This window comes from Humulus lupulus, chromosome X (assembly GCF_963169125.1).
Source record: "Humulus lupulus chromosome X, drHumLupu1.1, whole genome shotgun sequence".
Lineage (NCBI taxonomy): Eukaryota > Viridiplantae > Streptophyta > Magnoliopsida > Rosales > Cannabaceae > Humulus > Humulus lupulus.
In genome coordinates, this window is record NC_084802.1 from 157,489,431 (window position 1) to 157,515,132 (window position 25,702).

The 25,702-nt window shown below is 39.2% G+C and overlaps 1 long non-coding RNA gene across 1 annotated transcript; it reads right to left on the reverse strand.

Moving 5' to 3' along the window:
• Nucleotides 1–260: 260 nt before the first annotated feature.
• LOC133804085 (uncharacterized) lies at nt 261–5,116 on the reverse strand. Its single transcript, XR_009878299.1, has 3 exons — nt 4,749–5,116; nt 1,072–2,110; nt 261–570 (listed from the first exon to the last, which is right to left on the reverse strand). It is a non-coding gene; the product is annotated as an uncharacterized LOC133804085 (long non-coding RNA).
• Nucleotides 5,117–25,702: the final 20,586 nt, after the last annotated feature.

Sequence of the window (25,702 nt, forward strand, 5' to 3'; positions counted from 1 at the left end):
AACAGTTAAAAAATATCACTGTTGTTGGCTACGCTGACAGTTAAAAACTATCATTGTTGCTAACTACACCAACAATTAAAAAGTGTCACAATTTCTCTCTATAATGACAGTTAATAACTGTCGATAAAAAATATATAAAAAATAAATAAAAAATTGCTTAAAAATAGTCATTCATGTTATATATATTGAATCAAATGAGTACCAAAACATAACATTCCAAACATAATATAAATTTCAAAACAAAAGTTCATTCAATCTCATAACTCTAAAATACATCTTTATTAATTGTCCAAAATCAAACTCATATATACAAACCATACTCATATTTACACAAAAAATTATCCAAAACTACAAACAAACATCAAAATAAATAAGGAACAATCATAACAATTCATATATAACTACGCCTTACATTCTTTGTTGCTCGAAGCTCAAGCTTCAGTTTTGTAACTTTTAAATTGAGACTTCCTTTACTCTTAAAAGATATAGTGGACATAATTAAGCAATCCACAGAAGAAAAGTTTGATCATCCCTTAAATTTGAGCATAATCAATATGGCTATATCCCCATCTACAATGACAAGTTTACAAAATGACACAAAGTTAATTGCCAATGATCAATAGTACACTTTGATTTTCCTATCTAATGACACAAAGTTAATTGCCAATAATCAGCAAGATAATCAATTCTAATATTTTTTTTATCATTATTCAAATTCATACATACACTTTGTTGCTAATATTCAAACACAAAGTTTATCAACTATGAATCAACATGCCATTTTTATATTTAAAGTTTAACCAATCACGTAATGTTTCAAAATTAGTATGTTGCAAACCAAACAAAAAATCCTCAAATTTAAAACAAAGCGAAAACTAAATCATGTTGAGATACGATCCAAAAAGAAAAACTCGCAATGAATCCAAAATAATAGTAACAATATATATATATATATATATGCACCCACCAAATGCAGAGTTCCAATATATATTTACATGGAAATGTAAACTATAAAAATAGCAGTTTATATTATGCCAAAATAATGACCACCTGAATCTTACAAATGCTTACCGTACCAGTAGCAACGCTTCCAGAAATAAGAAGTTCCTTCAGACCATGTTTTACCCTGCATCAAAATCTAAATTAAATAAAAAAATATGGGTACCTGAAAAAAACCACAAGCATCATAAATCGGTAATTAAGGAAGAAAAGAAACTAATAGCCTTATCAAGCCACATTTAATAATAATACTTAACACATTAATAAGTTTATTTTCAGAAAGATCAAAAATGAAATATAGTTAGCCCATTAATACATTATTCTTGGCCAAGCAAGAAGAGGATATTGCAGCCACATAAGATGCTAAGACGAGAGGTCATGACAAAGATTCAAAAGAGTTGAAGTAAGCAAAGAAGAAAAAGAATCAGACAGACAAGTTTAGTTGTAGATAGGGTAATAAATATATTAAGTATCTAGAGTGAGACACTTAAGAATTCAAGGCTCTTAAAATTGTTGTATGGTTGTTGTGGTTGAGCAAATGAAACTAACTTGTTTTGCTCTTAATCTTGAATTTGTGTCTTTATAACTAGAATGAAATTACTCTCTTGAGCAACAGAATCAAGTAATTGGAAACTAGTACTATACTCATAGCACTGCTCATATATGTGTAATTATAAAATTAAATCATATATGGAGAGCGTTTAAAACTTATATAAGTACCTCCCATTTCCAACGGAAAATTCTTTGAGTCTGTCATTCTTGCTCTGTATATAGATATAATTAATTAATTATTTTATATATTTATATATGCATCATAAAATTGGTGGTTGTTTGTTCTTTCTCTTAATGTATGTGGCATTTGTAAATATAATATTACACCATACAAATTGAAAACATTATTATTATTATTATTATTATTATTAAGTCAATCAAAACCTTATAGACACACACATATACATATATAAGAATTTCAATTTAAATAATAAATTAATAATACTTTCCTTTAGTACTTCTCCGTGCAGCAAGAGACTAGGAAATGGTCTTGCATTGAGCATGTCCATGCACCTTTAGTAATATGTCTATAGATGTTGGTGAAGTTTCCAGATGGCTTCTGTTTAATTTTTAAATCAAATTATGTTAGACACAGTTATATTACATAAGTCATGTACCTGAAGAAAGATCAATTAAACTAATTAATGAAATATTATATATATATATACTAGTGAATGGCTCGTGCCTAAGGCACGAGCAACCCGTTAATATTATTATTATTTTTTTAACATTTTATTTCTTGTCAGAAAATTAAAAGTGATTTAAAAATGAATAAATAAATAAATAAATTTTTGTTTTGAATTCTTGTAGGTAAAGAAAGTAAATAATATTATAAACAAATAATTCATAATTAATAAGTTTTTTCTCTTCGGCTTTAAAATTAAATTGATTGTGTTACTTATTGAATTTAAGATTCATTATTATTATTATTATTACATATTTTGCTAATCCTCTAATTCTATGACAAATTTTTCTTTCTTTAATAACTTGATATTTTGTGAGAAGATAACTTGGTTGTAAACTAATATTTTTCTAAATATTTAATTCAACTATTTACAACTTCATAAATAGTTTATTAATTTGGAAGAATTAAATACCTCATTCTCGCATTACAAAAAATAATAATGACTACCGTACAAAATAATAAATTATAGATATAATTATTCTTAAAAACTCTAATGAGGTGTAAAGTAAAACTTAAATGAGGAGATTCAATAGAAAAGAAAACTAACACTTATTATATTAACATAGTCAATTTATTTAAATAATGAAAATAGAACAGATTTTAATTACTTAATTTAAAAAAATACTATTAAAAAATAAAAGAAGAAAGAGAATAAAAAAAATAATGAAAAATAGAAATATTCGAATAAATTTTACTGAGTAATTAATTTAAGGAAAAAATAAAAGTATATATTGATAGTATAAAAATATTATATGATGGATGATGGTTCCTAGAAGAAAAAAACTTGACAAAATAAAAAAAAGTAACAAAAAATATAATAAATAAATAATATTAATAATAAAAGATAAGTGTCAATTTTTTATTATTCAGTAAAAGATAAAATAATGTAACATATAATGTCTATAAGATAAGTGTGATGATTTTAGGATTAAAGAAATATAAAAAATATAAAAGGAAAATACAAAATAAGAAAAAAAGTTAAACTTAATCGATATTCGTTTATATACATATATAGTAGAGGTATAATATAAATTCAATTATTTCAACCTCAACAGTTCAATTTTCCAACCATATGACACTCGGCTTAAACCCAATATAAATGATTATCTCATTAGCTATGAAACCAAATTAATTTTGTAGGCTCATCAATCAGTTTATTCTAGTTATTCACCATATTTTGATTCAAACAGTGCAAAAGGGACAAGCATGAGCAACCTAATGCATGTATAAAGTCCATATAGCAAGACACGTTACCATTAATCACTACGTGTCATCACAACAAATATCAGAATTGGCCTCGATGATATCGATCAAAGAAAAATTATTCAACTTTTTTTATACATATATATTCTCATATATAGTAGACTACTGTCAAAAGATAAAAAATAATGCAAATCAACAATATAAATAAAAGAATGAACGAAGTAAGGAAGCTGAAATCCAACTTGTATATATACAGGACAAAAAAGAAGAATGAGCAGCAACTTATTCATGCATATATATATAGTATAAATATATATATCTGTAAAGCCATCACAAATTCATGAGCTTTTCAAGTATTGACCAGTACTCTAAATAAAAATTGCATTACTTAAACATCAACAGTTGTGTCCCATATTTGACTATCAAACTTTTGCAATACAAACACACCTTATTATTCGTAATTACTTTACTTAGCTAGAATTCAAAATTACTTTTGGGTTGCTGAAAATGGATTCAAACTTCAGGTTCGTCATCTATACTAATTAGTTATTATTTAGTGCATCTGTGATCTTATTATTATAGATTCTTCCAGCTATACACATCTGAGTTTGGATCTTTTTTTTTTGTTGATGTTATTATTAAATTATGAATGGTAAGATCGTTCACTCCACTCTATTCAAGGACTTCACGATTCCAAATATGAAAACTAGAGTAATCCTAACAAAGAGTAAGCTTTTGTGGGGAACAAGACAACCCACTTATAGATATGGTTTCTTTTCAAAGCAATCCACCTAGTTGACAAATAAGTTCATTTTTTTTCCATCAAGATTTAATGTCATATTATCCAATCAAGATCAGGTCAAACTTTTACATATATATATATATATATATATATATGTACATACATAAATACACATAAACGTTTTGATATCCTTTATTTAATTTCAAAAAGGATTTTTAACAGTGCTGTAGTTCTTAGAGTTAGTGCATACTCTGGTGTATTCAACAAGTAGCATAAATTGTTGTTACAAAGGCTCTGCCATAGGTAGCATAGCCGGCTAAACAGGTTCGATTTTTTTTTAAGTACTCTCATTCCCCTCTTTCCTTCGTAGGTTCTAATTCTCAGAGCCAATTTTTTAGGTAAGAAAAAAAACAGAAAAGTAACATGAACATCAATAGAGGACAATGAAACTTCATGATATAAATTGCACAAATATGAATTAAAACACGGCATTTCACATAAGCCACAATTGAAAACAAAGAACAAATGAAAAAAAAAAGTGAGAAATCCAAGATAGAAAAAGCAAACCTTTGCTAGACTGAGATATAAGCATTAAATAGTGAGATTCGTGAGGGAATTTTCATAGGACAGTGATTGTTTCAGCACCAGGTACTAGTGCTTTGGATGGAGAGAGCATCACATTCGCGAATGGATGTTATAGATGGTGAAGGCTTCGCTGCCGAGATGGGATCTCTGGAGGAGAATTTATTGGCGTCGGATGGCCGCTCAAGATGGTTAAGAAGGGGATTGAATTTGATAGAGATGACTGATTTTGAACTTTGGGTCTTCTCAAAAGTTTGGGGCTCAATCTCATGAAACCCTTATTTTCTTTTCACAGTATAATTGGAGCCAAACAACCCCCCACACAATTTTTCACAATCCCGCCGCCTATTAAGAATATTCTTGTAAAAAAAATTAAGTAATTGAGTATATTAATGTAATGCCATTTTGAATACTGTAATTATTATAAAAACATATAAATATATAAAAAAAAATATTAAGAAAAAGTAGATGTAATGCCCCCAAAATCCTTAATAAGATTTAGGACCTTGATTAGGAGGTCGGGAGAGCCATAATTAATTTATTATGTCATTAAATAATTATATGCATAATTATGTGAATTACATTATTTTATGATGATAAATGCATGTATAAGAGTCCATTTTTAATTATAAGGGCATTTTGGTAATTTGGCTCGTTTAGGGCGTAATTGTGTATTTTCATGCATGTTGGTGAATTATGAATAATACCACATTATATGTGGATTTGTTCGATCCATTCGGCATGAGACGATCTTTGAATGCAAGTTATCGGTCTGGTCATAACGGAGTTAATTTCGGGGCTCGGAGTGAATCTCGGGGTAATTTGAGGATTAGAACATTAGCGGGAATTAAAGGGTAATAGGATATGATTTATTAGTATTTGAGGATATTGAGAATAACGAGAATTTGAGGGTGTTAATTATGATTAATGAAATAGGCGTGAAAGGACGATTTTGCCCTTGGTGGCTATTTGGGGTTTTAATTAGGCTTAGGGGCAATATGGTTTTTTCACCCTAAGGTTTTATTTAGCCATTAGAAGGCTCTAGAATTTGTAAAACAGAGCATCATCTTCTCTTTCAACCGATCATCATTTTCTCTTCCTTTTTCTTTTGAATTTTGAAGCTCTTTTGAGGAACCAAGCTAGGGAACCAAGCTTTGATAATCTAGGGTTATGTTCTACCATTGAAGAGGGTGTGATTCTGAGATTGAGGTGAGTTTCTAGCCATTAAAACTATGGTTCTTGCTCTGTTTTTCTTATTGAGTTTCAGCTGGATTTTTTAGTTGGATAATGGGAATTGATGGAAGTTTTTGGCTAGGGTTACTTGGGTTATGATGCCTAGGGCTTGTGTATATGGTTTTTGGGTTCATTTGGGGGGTTTGGATGAAGTTTGGAAGCTGTTTTTTCAGGTTGGAAATGGAGGAGTCGAAGGAGGGAAAAACCAGGGTTGAAAACCCTGGTTGTAGCGCTACAGCGCCCATCCATGGGCGCTACAACGCTAGCCAGGGCAAATCAATCTTGGTTGTAGCACTGGGGCACTAGGGGGGCAGCGCTGTAGTGCTACCCTAGTTTTCCTTATGCATATTTTGGGCACTTTTGAGGGTTTTTAGCTCGGGGTTTCAATTCCTAAGGCTCGGGATCGAATCTACTCACCGTTTGGGTAAAATTCAGGGTCCCGAGAGTGAGGTTTAGGTCAAGACCCTTTCATTGTTGATTTTATTAATTGGAGGTTATAATTTGTTATGGCTAGGTGACCGCTAAGGAATCAAAAGGATCAATCGTTCTCAAGGGTCGTTCAATTGTTATTTCTCGCTAAAACCAGAGGTAAGAAAACTGCACCCAGTATGTGATGCATGAGAAACATGTGATTAGGGCATGGCATGAATGTTGAATATGAGATTGTTCAGAGCTTGAGTCTCTGCATTTGTGCATGATCATAATTATGCTAGCGACTGTTAAGTAAGCATGCTGAATGCCCTACATTTGGATATTTGATATATGATATATATGTCTGGTTGCATTGCTTACTTGTGCATGGCACTGACTCATTAGTCAGAATCGGCAATGGTGTCTGTATTAACTGTGAAGCTGTGACTCATTAGTCAAGTTCAGCAGTAGCACTAAGCATTGGTCGTATGGTATTAACTCATAAGTCAAGAACGGTCTTAGCGTGTATAACGCAAGCCAATAAAGATTAGATCTAATCGACATCAACATTGATTGACTCATCATGAGCATTAATGCCAGACCAACCTCAAGTTCGATGAAAACTAAAAGCGCTTGTCTAGCCTATGGCTAGTCACTTAGAGCCAGGGCCAGAAGGCCCAGGTGACTACATCGTCACATGGCTATGGGTGCTGAGCCCACGTAGTGACTCACTCATCAGTCACTCATTTGGTTTAAGTTAGTGACTTACTCATCAGTCACTCATCTGATTAGGGCTATACGCCCCAACATGGTTAACAGAACCTGAAGTGTTAAATCACTCATCTGATTAGGGCTATACGTCCCATCATGGTTAACAGAACCTCAAGTGTTAAATCACTCATCTGATTAGGGATATACGCCCCATCATGGTTAACAGAACCTCAAGTGTTAAATCACTCATCTGATTAGGGCTACACGCCCCATCATGGTTAAAAGAACCTCAAGTGTTAAATCACTCATCTAATTAGAATTGACTTGATAGTCATCCATTCAGGAGGGCAGGATTCCCCATCATTATCTGAATTTATTTGCATGCATGAATAGGGCTATTATTGCTAGGCATGCCTGATATGATTAGTAACATGTGTATTACTGTTCATGAGCATGTTGAGTTTTCTTGCCGAGCCTCGGCTCACAGGTGTTATATGGTGCAAGTAAAGGCAAAAGAAAGTTGGACCATCCTTGAGTTGGAGAGCTTAGGTGACAATGTGTACATATGCGGTTGCTCGACCGCCACGGGAGAGGGTTGAAAGAGGAACTAGGGTTAAACCCTATTTTGTCGCTTAGGACGGATGGTTGTAAATATTTTGTTGTAATTAACATTTATATTATATTTATTTTGGGATCCCAATGTATACAGTAAACGTTTTAGTGAAACGTTGTATCTTAACCAAAAAATTTAACCCTAAACCGCTAATCATACTTAGTTACATGATTATGGCCAAATGACTCGATTAGCGAGTTTAGCACTATTCAAAATGCACACCGTAACGGTCCCTAAAGTTTGGGGCGTTACAGTAGAAACAATAAAAAATTAGAGAATCACAAACTTAATTTTATTTTCTAAATTATATTAAAAAACTAACTATAATAAACTTTTAAAAATTATTAAAACGTTTAACCAATAAATAAATAACTTATTTTCATGTATTATTTTTTTTTTAAAAAAAATTAAAAATTATTATTCTTATATCATAAAAATGAAATTTTGTATTATGTTTTTATAAATAGTTTTAGATTTTGCTGACAGTTTATAACTGATGGTATTGAGCTTTTATTAACTGTCGACGTTGAATTCAATAGCGATAGTTTATAACTGTCGGCGTTCACCTTAAATTAACAATCGATATTGGGGTCAATAGCGACAGTTTTTAGCTGTCGAAAGCAATCATGACAGTTATTAACTATCGACATTAGTCCTTATGCCTATAGTTATTAACTATCGGCGTAGAGTCGTGCTAAGCAATTATGACAATCAACAGAGTTGACTGTCGAGAAAGCCCATTTTTGTAGTAGTGCATATTTATATTTCCATTGTGATTATGTCACTATAAATATGATTAGCTATATGATCGGGATTTTATAGAAGTTTATATTAAACAAATAATCATGAAAATAAAACATGTGAGCAAAGTGAATGACCAAGTCAAAAATGATTTATATTCTCTTATTGATAATAAAATGAGATTACAAAGAAGTTCGATTTTAATTAGGGTATAAAACCCCAGCATACTCCCACTTACACTAATTGAAACTAATGCCTTAATTCTACTAATCTCATTTCCTTGATATGCTTATCAAATGTAGCTCCTGGTAGTGTCTTTGTAAACGGTTCCACAAGATTGTCTTCAGATGCAATCTTCATAACCTTCACATCTCCCATGGCCACATATTCTCGAATTATGTGATACTTCATTTCTATATGCTTACTCCTCTTGTGACTTCGAGGCTCTTTCGAGTTGGCTATTGCTCATGTGTTGTCACAAAACAACACAAGCGGTTTTTCCATATATGGAATAACATCAAGCTTTGAATAGAACTTCTTTAGCCATACTATTTCCTTAGCTGCTTCAGATGCAGCTATGTACTCAGCCTCCATGGTGGAATCTAAGATAGCAGACTATTTTACGCTTCTCCATATCGTAGACTATTTTATGCTTCTCCATATCACCATTCCTGAAGTAGACTTCCTGTCATCGACATCAGTTTGAAAATTTGAATTGGTGTAGCCTACAGGGTTCAGAACACCACCCTTGTAGACTAACATATAATCCCTATTCCCTCTTAAATATTTCAGGATATGCTTAACTGTTATCCAATGTTCGAGTCCTGGGTTTGACTGATACCTGCTCACTACTCCCATTGCATAGCAGATATCTGGTCTAGTACACAACATAACATACATTGGGCTTCCAACTGCTGATGCATAAGGAACTTTTCTCATTGCATCTTCCTCTTCATGAGTCTTGGGAGACTGCTCTTTGAAAGATGAATTCCATGGTGGGACAGTAGACGTCATTTCTTGGAATTTGTCATTGAGAAACGTTCAAGCACTTTATCAATGTAAGCTGCTTGAGATAGAGCTAAGAGTTTGCTCTTTCTATCCCTAATGATCTGAATACCTATAACATAACTCGCTTCACCCAAAGTCTTCATCTGGAATTGAGTGCTTAGCCAATTCTTCATATCTGATAATTTCTTAACATTGTTTCCAATGAGTAATATATCGTCTACATAAAGAACCAGGAATACCACTATTTGATTAGCCCTTAGTTGGTAAACACAAGGCTCGTCAATATTTTGTTCAAAGCCATAGGTTTTGATTATCTCATCAAACCTAAGATTCCAGGAACGAGAAGTTGCTTAAGTCCATAAATGGACCTATTCAACTTGCAAACTTTTCCTTCTTGTCCAGCTATTTTAAATCTTTCTGGCTGATCCATATAAATTACTTCGTCAAGCTTCCCATTAAGAAAAGTTGTCTTGACGTCCATTTGCCAAATCTCATAGTCGAGAGTGGCTGCTATGGATAGGAGGATGCAAATGGATTTGAGATGTTGTATGGTAGGAAATGTAGATCGCCCATTCACTGGGGTGAGATGGGTGAAAGGAAATACTTAGGTCCTGAAGTAGTTCAGAGGACCAATGAGGCTATTGAAAAGATTAGAAATCAGATGCTCGCATCACAGAATAGACAGAAAAGTGGAGGAACGTGGAGTTCCAAGTGGGAGACTATGTCTTCCTTAGAGTTTCACAATTGAAAGGGGTGAAGAGGTTTAGGAAGATGGGAAAGTTGAGCCCTAGATTGGTAAGGTGGCCTATAGATTGGCTTTACCTCTAGCCTTGTCAGCAATGAACAATGTGTTTCATATTACGATGCATCAAAAGTATGTATTAGATGAGGCTCTTGTATTGAGTTACGAAGATCTGGAGCTGCAGGTAGATCAATCCTATGAAGAACAATTAGTCCAGATATTAGACAGGAAGGACAAGGTCCTGAGGAATAAAACCATACATTTAGTTAAGGTATTATGGAAGAACAACCAGGTCGAGGAAGCAACCAACGAATTAGAGCCAAATATGCGTGATCAATATCCCGAGTTGTTCAGGTAAAATTTTGAGGACGAAATTCCTATAAGGAGGGGATATTGTAATGTCTCAATTCTCTAATAAGACTTATTGTATTGATTAGGGGGCCAGGAGAGTAGTGTTGGATTAATTATATGTTTATGTGATATTACGTGCATTTCTATGATTACATGCTTGATTATATGAATTATGTGAGTTTTCATATGATATGACTAATGTTGCATGTTTAGGTGCATTAAGCATACAGGTGGGCTCGTTTCTTATTAGAAGGGTATTTTCGTAATTTTGACTCATTGAAGGTATAATTGTAAATATATGTATTATGTTATTTAGGCCACATTATTATGTGGATATATTCGGGTTACTCGGAACGAGGCGATCCCAGTGAGCAAGTTAGCAGTTTAGTCACAACGGGGTCAAATACCTGGCTCGAGGTGGTATTTTGGTAATTTAGTATATTGTCGGGATATATCGGGTAATGGGAAGTTGTTTGGTAATTATTTGGAGATATTGAAATTAATTAGGAAATATGGTGTTAATTTTATATTAGTGGGGAAATGGTGGCAAAAGATCATTTTGCCCTTGAGGGCATTAAAAGACTAAGGTAAAAACTAGGGGCGTTTTGGTCTTTTCTTGCCTATGGTTTGGCTTAGGCTAGAGGAAGCCTTTAGAAAATCAGAAAACAAAAAACTCAGTTCCCTCTCTCTCTCTCTCTCATGTTTCTCTCTGTCTCTCCCATATTTTGTTTGAGTTCTTAGAATTTTTTAGGAGAATTGGCTTGGTAATTGAAGGAAATTGGAGCTAGGAAGTGATTACACAATTGAGGTATGAATTCTCTTCTTATTTATGTGAATTTCTTGTGTTCATGAGGTGTTCTTTGGCTTTGAAGCTCAAGACTAATGATATCTACTAAGCTTCCCATATCCACCAAGCATCTCTTCACTCGTGCATTGGTGATTTGAATGGTAAGGACCAGAGGGTCATTGTAGGGGTACCTCACGTGCTTGGTGTCATCCTCCGTAAAAGTGAGTTTCACTTTCATACTTTGGATTCTTTGGAGACTGCTCCTCGACTGCCATGCACTAGGAAGACTCCCCTACCTCATGTCTTAGGGTCCTTGCATATCGCTCACGAGCATTGTTACTATTGCCTACTATGTGGAGCCCCCCACATATGGTATCCAATGTGAAGTCCATGGGCGTTGGCTCCAGTGGTGGACTCCTCTGCCTTTGGAACTCTGGATTACTGCTTGGGGTTTCGTTCTTTACTCGGTACCTCAAGAGTTTTCCTGATTGAAGGAGAAACTCTATCTCACCCTTCAATTGTTTGCACTCGTTTGTGTCGTGCCCATAATAATTATGGAAACGACAAAACTTATTCTTGTCCCTCTTTCCTTCTGAACGCAAGGGTGGTGGCCTTCGGTATGGTACCTCCTGGTATGTTTCCAAGTAAATCTCAACCCTTGATGTAGTCAGGGCGGTATAATTGGTGAACCTGTTAAGGGTTTGCACTGTTCTTATCTGCCTTGATAGTGGTCGGATGATTTATGCCTTTTTCTTCCTTCATGGTAGCGTCATCTAGCTTTATGTATTTGTCTGCTCGGTTCAGGAACTCTTGCAAGGTGTTGATGAGGTTCCTGTGTATGTTATCCCACAAGGGACTACAATAAATTATTCCTGCCAAGATGGCAACGAACTTCCCTTCATCTCCTACTGTGGACGCTCGGTTTGCCTCTCTCATGAATCTTTAGATGTAGTCCTTCAGGGATTCATCATTCTCTTGGGTTAATGTCAGCTAGATGATTGGCATAAACTAGTTGAATCCATCTAGCACTGAAGACCATGCAAAATTCCTTCTTGAACTTCTCCCAAGAAGTGATGGATCCAGGTTTGAATTTCCAATACCATTCCTGAGCTGAGTTAGAGAGAGTGGTAGGGAATACTCTACACCTATAATCATTCTCCACACCGAGTAACTCCATTTGATCCTTGAACATTCCAATGTGTCGTATTCAGTCCACCTTCCCAGTGTATGCTGGGAGTTTTGGGGTCTTGTATTTTGGTGGTGGTTGAGCAGCTTGGATATTGGCACTGAAGGAACTCCCACTTCTATGAGCCAGCTCGATATCAGAAGGTTTCTTTGTTAGACCTTGGACAGCCATGACGAGTGCATCTATTTGAGTGTGCACTGCGGGTGGGATCGCAACTCCAGGTGGGGTAGACGTCCCGGGTACCCCCTCCAGAGCGTTGGTCCTCCTGTTGATGACCTCCCTCAGATCTTGAGGTTGTGCATCTTTCCCGAGCCTATCGAACACGGTGCATCTTTCCCAAGCCTATCGAACACGGTATTGGTGTTGTTCATCGGTTCCTTTTCCTTGCGAGACTGAGGGTGTAGGGGTGGTAGGTTCGCCTTGCCCTTGTCTGTGCGACCCTGCCCCTGAGCCTCTCCTCCTACATGACTTTGAGACTTTGAACGACCATTTCCATTCCTACCACACCTCTCAGATGTTAGACCCTTGTCTCTTGCGTTATTTCACCTGTCCCCCTAGGAGGGGGCCTTCGAGTTGGTAACACTCTTACTCCAAGATGAAGTGTTATTCTTCTTATTCATGGAGGAGGCAGTCTTGGACTATGCCTCTTCATCCTATTTCTGTGAAAGTGGCTCTGAGAGCGTCCTTGGGGTTCGACTCCTCCCCTGGGACTCCTTGTTACTGCTGTCTCACATTCCTGCTGCTTTGGCCTGAGCCTCCCTCATCGCGTGAGCAGCAGCTTCTGCGTTAGCTCGAGCTAACTGGGTAACCGCCTCAAGGGCCACAACAGCCTCCTGGTGCCTCCGGTTAGCTTCCTGCTCCTTCTAGAACATCCTCTAGACCTACTCATCTATCTCCCATCGTTGTTGTTCCATAGTCGCCCTTTGGAGGGAAATTTCTACAGCAAAGGTCTCCTGCCTCGCTAGAAATTGCGCCATCTCCTCCTGGTGAGCATCCTGTGGATCTTCTGCATTAGGTTGGTCTCCAACCTCTGCCTGAGGTTCTTTAACGGGATCGATGGGATCCTGAGTGGTGGAATCCCTAGGAGCCGTCTTCTTTATCTAACTGGATTTTGGAGACATTGTAAAATTGATGAAAGTGTGTTTCTTGATTTTTCACTCTCAATGAAAGCACCAAAATGTTGACCTGTGAAATTGGCCAATGGTCGTATGTACAATATAAGACACCTTTTGAACGAAATGAATATAATATACAACAGAATACAAATATCTAAACAAAAACACACATGAATTTATAGTGGTTCAGCCCTAGTCTTTCCGAACAGTAATAACCTAATCCACTTAGTATTTAGTATTGAATCGCTCGATAGACAGTTACAAAGATCAACTTAGAGTTCACTCCTTAGAAGTTCATCCAAAAGATCGATCCAAAAAGTCTAGAAAAAAATCCCCCTTGAAACGAAGCCCTGGGTCCTTTATTTATAGTACCCAGGGGCTGTTACATGAGCATTAAGAGTGGGATCGTGGTTTGGCACACAATCATTGGGAGTGGGGATACATGTCCACCTTCCCATAATTATGAGATCATGGGTCTTCCCGTTGTCTTCTCTGGATCATGGTTGATAATGGACTGTTGAGACCTTTGAGAAAATGCTAAGTCTTGATTGGTCTATGAGACTTAGGTGCTAGGCTCGACGACCCTTTAGAGCTTGGGTGCTAGGCCCGTTGGTCCTTTGGGTGCTAGGCTTGTGATCTTCTGGGTGCTAGGCCTGTTGATCTTATGGGTGCTAGGCTTGTTGATCTTCTGGGTGCTAGGCTTGTTGATCTTAGTTTGAACGAGTGTGAGTTTTACCCAGTGAAGTGTCTTTGGGAGTGTAGGTCGACCACCCTATGAAGGATAGGGTGGGCCGACCACCCCGAGGGGTTCTTGGGCATGCTTGGGCTGACCACCTCTAGGGGTTGGGGTTAGGCCGACCACCCCTAGGGGTTAGGGCCAGGCAGACCACCCCAGGGGGTTTTGCCCTGGTCGACTTCTCTACAGGTCCTGGACCTATCTTTTTTGCTCATTGGTCTTTTTTCAATACTTCATCATTTTTCTCTGATTTGTGATGCCACGTGCCACTTTCTCATTCGCCACATCATCCTTGGATTTTTGAGGGACAACATGTATTACAATAAAAGCATAGTGAATTAAATAAACAAAATAACATCACTTTCTATATGGGATCAACCCTAACTGTAATGCCCTGGTTAGACAAGGTCGTTACACTATGTACTTTTAAATAGTGCTAGACTCTCTAATCGAGTCATTTAGTTTTAAACGTGTAACTATGGGTAATTAACACGTTAGGATTAAAAGTTTTAGTCAAAAGTAGTAATCATTTCATTAAAGAGTTTAAGTTCGTACATGGAATCACAAAATAAACATTAAAAGGTCATTTACAATTCAAAATAATAGAACAGGCTGACCTAAGTGGCAAAATTAGGATTCGACCCTAGTTCTTATGTGAATCCTCAACCATGGTGGTCGAGTAAGCTGCATATGTACATGCCGCCATTGAAGCTTTCCAACATATGTGTTGTCTAGCTTCCCTTTTCCCTTACCTGCACCATATAGCACTAGTGAGCCAAGACACAGCAAGAAAACTTAACCATGCTCATAAGCAGTTAATAACATATTACAGAATCATAAATAGCATGCCTAACAGTAATAAAGCTACTCTTTCATGCATTCAATCCATATAAGTGACTATAGAATCACACAGGGGCCGGTTTCCCTAGAAAAGTGACTGTAGAGTCACCTCGGGGTATGTTTCCCTATTTCTGTATAACCAGCCTTAGGGCTAGCCTAGCGTACCTAGAGTTTTATTTTCCAAGCGACCATAGGGTTGGTCAAGCGTATACCACACTCCTGGATAGGCCTAATGAAACGACCCAGATTTACTAATCAGGCTTAGGGCCTTGATTAGTGTGCCTGGAGGGTAATAAGTGATTTAATATGTTGATATATGAATTAACGTGTGCATATGATAATGATGCATGTTTAGTTGAGTTAAATGTGTATGTGGGCCCCACCTGCATATTAGGGGTATATATGTGATAACGCTATATGTTGACGGTGAGAACTCGTCAACTAAGTTGAATTGGAAAAAATTATCAAGTAAGGATCGTCAATAAAAAAGCTATAGAAATCTAAGTAATAACTCAAGAACAATGACAGAATAACAATGGAGAAATCAATCTTTCATTCACTATCAAGCCTTTTCTACAGTAAATTTTCCAACCCCCTTTCAGGTGGAGTTAGAGTTCATTTTATAGTAGGCTCTAATGGCCCTGGGTACATGGTGGTCTTGGGGACCAAGTGGTACATAAGTACTCTGTCAAGAGAGTGGCTTTAGAGGTTGTGGTCGTACATCCAGTACAGGGGCAGGTGTCAGGAGGATGCCTCCACTACTTGTCCGTACCCATGTCTGATGAGTGGTGACAGGCATAGTGGCGCAAGTTGTAGTGGTGTCGACTCTGACTCCTGGCCATAGACGTACGGGCCATCACTCTTATTCCAACACTCCCACTCTCCCACTGGTACGAGTGTCCGTACTCAGTACTAGATCGTACAAGTATGTTCCATTCGACTCGTACTGGAGCCTCTAAGCATTGGAGTCTCAAGGTGTAAGGAATGGGACCCTTGGTGCGTGTAATGATCGTGGTGTGAGGTGGGGATCTCGGGTCCTTGGCACGAGATGCCTGAAGCACCCCGAGGTCACCCACGATTCTAGGCGATAGGCATGTGGCCTTGACAGATGTCTAAGGATGCGTGGCGAGACGCCTTCCTTGCGACCCCCTTGGTGGTGCGGCTCCCTTGGTGCATGGCTTCACTCGCGTGGCTCCTATTCCTTCGCGAGGCCCCCTTGGAAGGCCTATTGATGACGCGGCTCCCTAGCGGCTCACGAGGCCCTCGTCCTCTCGCGTGGCCATGTGATGGTGTGGTTTGCTCGGGGCGCGAGGCCGAACGTTTGCTGAGGTACGAGGCTACGGTGCCGGGGCGCGACGCCGAGGGTGCTCTAGCGAGGCCATGCGGGCTTGGACGTGAGGCGGGGCGCGCATCAGGGGCCTCGCTCGGACACGAGGCGGGGCGTGCATTAGGAGGAGGTGGGGCCTCGCTCGGACGCGAGGCCGAGGATGCTTCGGACGCGAGGCCACGCGAGGCCGATGTTGCTGGGGTGTGAGCTTGGGGACGCGGGGCCGTCTCGCGGGGCTTGGTTCTGAGCATGCGAGGCCGTTGTGAGAGGGTCGCGTCCCGAGCGTCTCGTGGCTCAAGCACGCGTGTAGGCCTTTAAGGGACCTCACCACACGAATTGGTTCTTTTATGGGCGCGGAATATTGAGCGTCCACACTTGCCCCCCAGTCTAGGAGAGGACCTTTAGGTGCTCTTGTAGACTATTCACCTTGATTCTTATAAATTGGCCTTCATGCAAGGCCTAATATTTTCACCTTACCCCCTTGGCTTAGTGGTTTGGAGAACCCTTCCTTTTTCAAGAGGTAAGGGGTTCAATCCCTCACAATTTTACTTTTGCCATAGCTTCCTTTATTTTATTTTTTCATCTTATCATCATCATTTTTTTTTTTTTTTACATATGAGCTAATTTTTTGGTGTGTTTATTTGGAGACTAACACATCCTTTTTGCCTATTTTTGCAGACGTGCATTTTCGACCATTTGGTGTTTTTGGCCCTCGTTCTCCTTTTTTGGTCTCGACAGCCTCCAATTTCTTCATCTTGAGGTATATTCTCTTTTTCCCTGGTTTTTGTTGGGTTCAAATTAGTGTTACTCGAGATGGGGTACCTTAGCCTGAGCTAGTAGTGAGTTTGACCATATGCACGCCCCTCCCTTTTTTTTTTTATATCCTGTAGTGGGCCATTTAGGACGTCTGCATCTAGAGATATTAAGCCTATTCCTTTGTGTTTTGTAGCCTTTCCCTCGTTTATACATGAACCCCTTTTTGGTGTTGGGACGAGGTCTCATGGCCAGTGACGGCCCGTTCGACATACCTCCGGGGGCTGAATTTATTGACCTGTCCTCAGACTCAGAGTCCCCTGAGGGCAATCCTCACTAGGACTATGACTCCTTAAAGCAGGCCCGCATCCGCCACCTTGAGTACATGGCTGAACTTAGGTGTAAAATTTGGGTAGTGGAGAGCGAAATTGACTCGGTGTCGAGAGGAGACGGAGGACCTTCCCCCCCAGACCTTAGTGACCATGTAGCGAGCCTTAGGGTGACCCTCTTAGAGTTGCAGAGGGAGTTAGAGTTTATGGAGGGACACCTTCCGCCTGAGCCTTCCAGCCCATCTTCGCCTGATGACTGTCAGGGGGCTGCTTCTGCTTCTCCTCAGCCCCTAGTCTCAGTTTTTCCCAGCTTAGCACTTCTGCAGTCGCTCCCTCGATGGAAGACTCTTGCTAGGATGAAAAAATGGAGGGTCAAGTGTTCTGTCTCTTCCTCACATTTTTCTTTTGATTTTACAGATATGCCGAGGGCAAGGCGACAAGTATCTACCCAAGAGCAGGACGATGCCCCTTTACTAGCGTCCGAGCTGGTGTCACGCGTGTCTGACAACAAACTGATGGAGATCGTGCATCATTATCGCGTCCCTCCAGATTATGCTCTATACGCCCCTTTGGAGACATGTCGGGCTGACCGCCCTAGGCTCGGCTTCGTGGCCCTCAGTGAGCACATTCTGAAAGCGAGTGGTACCGTTCCGTTACACTCGTTCTTTGTTGCAGTCCTCAACTACTTCGACCTTGCTCCGCTTCAGCTGGCACCCAATGGCTGGCTGACTTTGAGCTGCCTTTTCATTGCCTATATGAAACTGTTGAAGCGCGCCCCTACGACAACCGAGGTACATTTCCTCTACAACCTCATGCCCCTTCACAATTCAAAAGGCTTTTACTACTTACAAAAAGCCAACAACGGGGCCTCTTTGATAAAGGGTTCAGTGTCTAACCTAGGGGCTTGGAAGCGGGAATTTTTCATCGTGGAAGGTCCACTCTCTGTCCGTGAGGATTTCTGGACCACTCCCAGTAAGTACTCTGAGCATCACTTCCTCTCTTTTTTTTTTGTTTTTTTGTTTTTGCAACTTATGGTCTCATGCCTTACGCTCACATCGATTATGGCGCATATTGTGCAGAGCGATTCGCCGAACCCATCGTCATTGGGTTGGAAGCGAAAGACATGAGACAGTTCCTCAACGTTGATCCTGCCAGGAAAGAGGCGGTGCGCCTTTTCACCGTAAAAAATCTGAACCGCCACAAGCTATCTCCCGTTTTTGACCTGAAGTTGTTGTGGACCATCTCTGGGTCCACGAAGATGAAGGAGACCTTGGCTGAGCCTTGCCCGGATGATGATGAGGACGAGGAGGGGCCGGAGGAAGCCCCCCTTGACCGCGGGGGATCCTACCAACCGCTTCCATCTCCTGGGGGGTGCCCTCCATGTGCTTCCTATGATCCGGACGCAACCCCTCACTCACAAGACCAGCAGGACATTCCGGGGTGTAGTATTTACCCTGACCCTGAGGGCCACGACGCCTTCACTCAGGCTCCTCTCGACCCCGGATCACCGGGGGCTGATTACGCGAGCCTTGCGGAGTCCCCCTTCGATCTACCAGAGCCTCGGCTTTCCACTTTCACCGTGCCCCCTCCCGCATTGGCAAGCGGTTCGTCTGTCCCCATCTAGCCAGGTGCCCCTGGCACGGATGGGGAGCCCTGGGTGACTCAGATGGCATCGTCTTATGGACAGCGATACACCCAACTTGCCTCGAGCCTCCCTATATCCGACTGGAGTGGCCTTGGGAACATGACCCAGACGAACCTTGGGGAGAACCTAAAGCGCTCCATGACTTGAGTGAGTCCCCGCCCCTCGCGTCGGCCCTATTATGTATAGGTGTTTATGCATATATATTTTTTTTTCTTTTGTCATTAATTGCTGCTGTTGCTAACTTTTTTGTGCAGGCCTATACGGTGGCTTTGCAGTTTGCCGACTCGTCTAACAACCTCTCCGCGTCTATTGTTGAGAGGGACTGCCTTACAGCCCGAGTGCAGGAGCTCGAGAAAGAGCTTAATGAAACCAAGGCTAAGTTGTCAAAGGTCCAGACCAAATTTTCCAACTTGATACTAAAGAGGAAGGAAGTAAAGGCCAAGACCAAGGGGCTAGAGGACAAGGTTACCCGCTTGGAGCGTGAACTCCAGGAGGCCAAGGCCATCGCGGCCGCGTCGCAGCAGAGAGTTACCCAGTTGGAGGCCGAAGTCGAGGCCCTCAGGGCCGAACTTCAGTTGGCGCAGGAGAGGAATGCTTCCTTGGAAGCGGAGAGGGCTACCACCGAGCGCAGGTCCATAGACCGTGCCCTTTACAATGTGTGGAGGCATGATCTGAATTTTGACTTCTCTTCTTTTGGTGAACATGCCATTGCTCGAGCGGCCATGTGGAGCGCCCACATTAGGAGGCCCTGAAGTAGTTACCTCATAACATTTGCCGGCTAGCCCTCCATGGGTGTATGCCCTCTTCCTTCTTTTTGTACTTCGGGCCTTTGTAATATGACTGTCATTACTATTTTTCTAGCGTAACTCTTGTACTATCTTCGGAACTTTCTTTTTCAATGCATAAATTCATATGCTGCTGTTTATTTCTTGTTCTACTGCATTTGAGGCCCTTTTAAGCCTGCATTTGAGGCCCTTTTAAGGCTATCACCTCTTTTATTTACCAGGCTGGAGGTCCTTTGGAGCCCATGTGAAAGGGTTCACTGGGACCTCTTTTGGTGCCTCTTGATTACTTTTATAAGGATATTTTGACCCCTTGGGTCCTAGCTATCCTTTTATATATTTTTGCGCGCGCTTACTATTCGTTGCGAGAAGCATCCTTCTCGTCATTATGCATAGTACTATTTTTGCAAGGGTCTCTTTTGGGACCCTTTTTGGCTAGACAGCTTGGCAGCTGCTCTAGACTTATTATTGTCGTTACTGTATAATGGCTAGACTTATTATCGGCTAGGCGGCTTGGTGGCCGCTCTAGACTTATTATTGTTGTTACCATATATATATTTTTTGTAAGTCCCTAAGGCCTCTTTGATATTCACAAGGGTAGCTAATCCTTGTGATCCCAGGAGATGTCTTGTAAGGACTCCGCTTAAGGCCCTGATATAGGGGGTCCCTCTGGGATCCCCGCTAAAGGGTCCTTTTTAGGGTCCTCCTGATGGAGGGTTATTTTTAGGATCCTCCTGGTAGAGAGTCCCTTTTAGGAGTCTCCTTCTTAGGAGGGCGAGGGGTCCTTTTTAGGGTCCTCCGTGATGCGTGTCGTATGGCGTACCAAATTTAACAAAGATTTTAATTACACTATCACCAATTAATTTAGTACAATGGAAAATAGAGGTCGAACCCAAAGGAACTATATTCAATTTATTATTCACAAAAGCTTAACAAAGTTAAAATGAAAGGGGGATTTTGAAATGTAAAAATAAGAAAACGATTGATAAGCAAGAAAAGATTTATAACGATTTTAAAGAACAGTTAAGAATCATTCTCCACCTCAGACAGTTATGCATGAATATCAATAATGAATATTATTCCGATTCCTAATTAAACTATTAACCCTGCAGATAACGCTTAAGCAGTCAATTATCCCAATCTCCCTATCACAATCAATTACGGCTAAGCGCTCAATAATTAATTCTTTTTACCAAATAACAAACCTATTAAGCATACGATTCATTTAATTTAGTAAAAGCATCAACAACAGTGGAGATAGGTTAATCTAGGCAATAAATCAATGAAGCATTTAATTCATTTAACCTATGTTCTATTCTTCATCACAATCAACAACACTTTTGACCACATCATTGATTGCAATTTATCACAGATACTCAGAACCCTAAACTATTAGGTGAATAGAAATTCTAAGATGATAATGAAATAATGCAAACCCTAATTAGTTGTACACCCTAACAAGGAATCACAAAGTTCATACAATAAGCATAGAAAAATAGAATCAATTTAATATTAGGGAAATCAAGAAATAATATTCACATCTCAATTCAAACAATCATGTCTGGGTTTTGAATAACCCTTAACCTAAAAGAAACTAGCCAATAACCATGATGAAAACCATAAATAAAACCAAAGAAAAATAGAGTTGAGAGAAGAAGAAAACTGTTTAAATATTGAATGCGATCTTCCTTCTTCTCCTGCGCTCTCTTTGAGTTTCTCTCTCTAAAATCGTATATCTAAAACTTAATTCACGAATATGACCTAATCCCCCTTTTATTTTCCGTCCAAAAATTAAGAAAAATTGAATTTAAATTTGAATTCAAACGCGTGCCGCAGCAGCCATATTTCCTTGCCGCGGCACGAGGCTTCAGATATGCGATATAGGCTTTGCGTGCTGCGGTATGCAACTTTCCTTGCCGCGGCACGAAACTCTCTGTTTCTCTTGTAGCGGCAGGGACTTTTCCCTGTAGCGGCAAGGACCTCTCTGACTTGCCTCGTAGCGGCAGGGACTTTTCCCTGTAGCGGCAAGCTCTCAGATTTCTCGTACTTTTGTTCTTTTCTCGATTTTTCTTCTCTTTAACACTTTTCTCCAATGGTTAGAATCCTACAAAATCATCATTCAACCAAAAATCATCAAAAATATACAATTATCCTTAAAAATAATGATTTAGATTAAATGAAACAAATTAACAAAACGATTCTAATTATCCCCAAACACACTACTTATGAACACAAAATCTGATAAGTAGTAAGGTAAACTTTATACAAAAATATACTTATCAAATTCCCCCACACTTGAACTTTGCTAGTCCCTTAGCAAACCCACTAGACTCTAAACAAAACTAAAAACTAACACAAAGGCGGTCTCACTGAATACAATGATTGTCTCAGAGAATTATACTAAAATATTATGCTATAGTGACTTTGAATTTCATAACCATCAGATTTTCAACTCCTAAATTGATGAACCACTTGAAATTTGTCTTAAACCACGAGTTATAACAGTCATACTTACCAGCTCACTTGAATCAAGATGAATTTATACATGTCGTTTTATTCAATTTTTTTTTTTTAATAAACTAGCCCCTCATCAGAAAATGAGTATATATATATAAAGGACAACCACTCCATAGACAATAACCAATTACTCTCCACTAATATAAACACACAGAATCAAAAATCAAAAGGTCTTTATCAGCTTGTAATGTATGGCTAGGGTTCAGGGTAGATGAGAAGGATACATTTAGGCTCATATTACACCATAGCATACCTAATATAGACTTTATTTACTTTTTTTTTTCTCGTTTTCTACTTTGGATCTTCTTCCCCAATTCCCTCATAGTTTTCATACATTATTGATCTCTCTATTTTCCCCCACACTTATTTTCATGCAAGAATTTTTTTTTTTTTTCTCTTTTTCTTTTTCTTTGCTTTTAACATATTTCTTGGGGATAAATAGGAGATTTCACACTTATAACCACATCATATACAGAAACTCTTACTATACTTCTCTTTTTTTTTTTTTCATATAACCTTTCATCCCAAAGTACACATAACCCTTCATCCCATAGTAGAAATTTAACTAGCTAAGCCATGGTGCAATGGGTTATCAACATAGATAAAAAAAATAAATAAAGAGGTTTTGGGTTAAGTAATGAGTTTTCATCGAAAGAAAAAAAAAATATGGTCTATAAAGCTCAAAACAGGGAACTAAGGATACATTATTGATAAGGTAGGCTTGAAAGGCTCAAACGATCCAAAGAAATTACCTTTATCATTTTCCTAATTCTGTGCACTTATGATTTCGCCTCAATCAATTAACTAGTGTGTTCTAGAGTGGCGGGGACTAAGTTTGTATATATCTAATTTTTTTTTCGACATGCATAAATCATTCCTAAAACAAGTAAGTAGCCAATCTAACTGTAATAAATCGCTATTTAAATCACAAATTCAAGTAATCATCAAAACAAGAGTCAAGCACACGAATCATAATCTATCCACATCTTCTAGCATTCAAGTTTAGTGTCACTCATAAACTCATCATCGACCATTGCATTCAATAAGACCAGCACAAGACACAAGACCAAACACACAATTTGTTACCCATCCCCCACACTTGAATTAAACATTGTCCTCAATGGTGATAAGTACAAATTGACACAAGAAAAGAAAATAAAAGAAATAAAAAGAAAGCAAAAGAAAAAAAAAATGACAAGAAAAATAGGAAAATAAGAAAACTCCCTCATTAATTGCGACTAAAGGTGTCATCCGCATCATATTGGAACTCTTCTGTGTTACCCGCTCCATCATCATCATCATAGTCATTGGTATGGCTAGGCGGCACCGGAACAGATGGAGGGTAAGGTGGCAACCACATTGGGGCCGGTGGATATCCAGACATATCCGCCCCTAAATTGGTTTGCTGCATCCTGAAGCACAAGTCTTGATAGCTAGCAAACTCCATCATTCTTTGATTTTGGGCCACCATCTCTTCATGATATGTTCGAATGTCAAGACGAGCATGATAGAGTTCATTCTCCATAGTGGCAACCCGATCAGTAAGTGTCCTGTTACGGCCAGTGTGAGGCTGAACAGGTGCATGTGAAGAAGATGCAGGTTGCGCAGAAGATGTGGCTGTGGGTTTGTCAAACCGCTGAATAGTATTCCTGTCGATGATATGCATTGGGTTTATTACTTCCTCGTTATCATTCCATCGTACACCGGCCTTCTTGCATAGGTCTGTGATTAATGAAGGATGGTAGAACCCATTCTGTGTACTAGACATACTCTTCAGGATTGATGCATGAATGATCTTGCCAACGTCTATAGACTTGTTTGTTACGATGGCGTACAACAAGTTCCCACACGCCACGTCCACTATCCCAAAGTGTTTTGTGGGGAACAATTTTGCCCCAACAAAATGGTGCCACGCCTTGAGTTCATAGTCCATATATTTGGATTCCAGTTTATGAGCAGTGTCATTCTCAGTCGTCCTCCACCGCGCCCCGCTAATGCCAATGGCTTGGATAATGGCATTAGGGTCCAGATTTGATTCAAAAGCATTAAATTCGTCATTGGGAATGTCTGGCAAGCCATAGTAACGGTTAATGGCAGAGGCAGAATAGGTAACGGGAACACCCCTAACCATTACCTGTAAATTCTTGCGGTCGATTGCATTAGCATAGAACTCACGAACAATCGATACAACCACGGGCTGTGGTTGGGCACACAGTCTTTGCCAACCCCTCTGCTCGATGATACTCATCATCCTTGGATAAGGATGATGCATGTCTAGATCAAAGCCCCGTTCTGCCACCCATGCCTTCTTCTTATCAATGGCATCCTTGTAGCTTTCAAACGCTTCTTTTGAAGTAAATTTCCTAGCATCATACTTGACTTTAGCAGTGGTAGACGGGCCGGCATGGTCAGTGCGTGATCTCTTGCTAGCCATTATATCACGGGCAATAATTGATGATTGACGTCTTCAAAAGTGAATATAAGTAATAACGTATGGCACAAGACAAAGCAGAAGATGTAAGACTCTCAAATCTGGCTATTCAACTCACTGTGGCATTTCATCGAACATGTAGAGTGCACAGTGTAAAACTCAGAGATCACAAGATTATGGCTTGATCAATTACCCCCAATATGTAGATACACTCAATATACAAACATTGCCACCACAGAAATCAAAATCAAAGAAGGAGATCCAACAAAACCCGTCCACTCTCAGAGGAATTAGAAGTTGAGAAACATCAATCAAAGCTTGCAAATAGAGAAAAATACCTTGAATCCAACCCAAAGATGATGCAAATGTGCTTGATGATGCTTGGTCCCGAGCAAAGCCTACCCAATGAGCATTAGTCGGTAATGAAAGTAATGGGTATAATGGTGGGGATTTTGAGGAATGGGTATAGTGGAGGATGGGTACAATGGAGTATGGGTAGATGGGGTATGATTGATTGATGAGGAAGAAGAGTGGGTATGGAATAGGCAAGATGATTGAGGATGGTGAGGGAGAATGGGAGAATGGGAGAATGATGAGGGTATTTAGGATTGATAATGGTGTTTAGGGCTTAAGAGAAGAAAAAGAAATGGGAGATTCGGTTTGTATTTAGGAGAAGGGTGA